Source organism: Chenopodium quinoa, unplaced genomic scaffold, assembly GCF_001683475.1.
Source record: "Chenopodium quinoa cultivar QQ74 unplaced genomic scaffold, ASM168347v1, whole genome shotgun sequence".
NCBI classification, from domain to species: Eukaryota; Viridiplantae; Streptophyta; class Magnoliopsida; order Caryophyllales; family Amaranthaceae; genus Chenopodium; species Chenopodium quinoa.
Genome location: NW_018744570.1, coordinates 239127 through 240163, shown reverse-complemented (window position 1 = coordinate 240163; position 1037 = coordinate 239127).

The window sequence follows — 1037 nt, the reverse complement described above, 5'->3', positions numbered from 1 at the left end:
TTCAGTTTTATACATGAGATTGTGCAACTATTTCAGTCTATAAATCAATTAACAAATAAACTTACAACATTCATAATAAGATAAAAATATGAACTTGATTAACAACTTTGTAATTGACAAATGAGAATTACCTTTGAATATTTAATTTGATGAAAAAGAACCAATAACTTTGCAATCGTAGTCCCTAGCTGTGCTATGTTGGTTGGAGCCCCGGTCGACGATGGTTATGGCGATGGGAAAGTGCTGGAAGTTCTACAGAAATTCTTTGAAAGCTAAGGTAGAAGGTGGTAGTGAATATTGACTACTAATAGGATTCGTAAACAACCCAATTCTTCCTCTCATTATAATAGCTACTTTAATTTGCACTTAAATTGAAAGATAATTTGCCATTTAGAGGAGAGAGAAAAAATGGGAATTGGTGGGTAGAGGGAGAAAGTTGTGTCTTATATTCGATGAAGATGAAGACCAAAAGTAAGTAAGATGAGAATAATGGGATACAGATGTCATGAACTATATTAGCATAAATATACGTGTACAATATTTATTTGGGGAAAAAAATATGTAGTAGTTGTTTTTCGATTTGTTTTATGTATTTAGATTAAATGTCACCGGAAAATATCTGATGGGAGTTAAATTACACGATTTAAAAAGTAATGGGGGTTAATTTGCTATTTTTAGTACTTAGGGAGCTATTTTGCACATATGTCTTAAGTTATGGGGCTCATTTGCCACAAACGCCGTTAATTATCAACTAATCATGCAAGTTATGTCCAAATAGATCCAAACCCAATATTATTGCACATACTTAATATTGCAAATAGATCCAAACCCAATATTATTGCCTATATATTATGTCCAAAGTGGGCGGACAATTTATTATTTTAGTAAAGAAGAATATCTTTACTAAAACTATATACGAGTGGCCCTGTCAAGTTAAAGCCCCATATACGAGTAAGAAGATAATATGAACAAAATTATATGAAGTAATAATATAAACTTCTATTATTAATGGCAATTCTATAAAATATTATATAGTC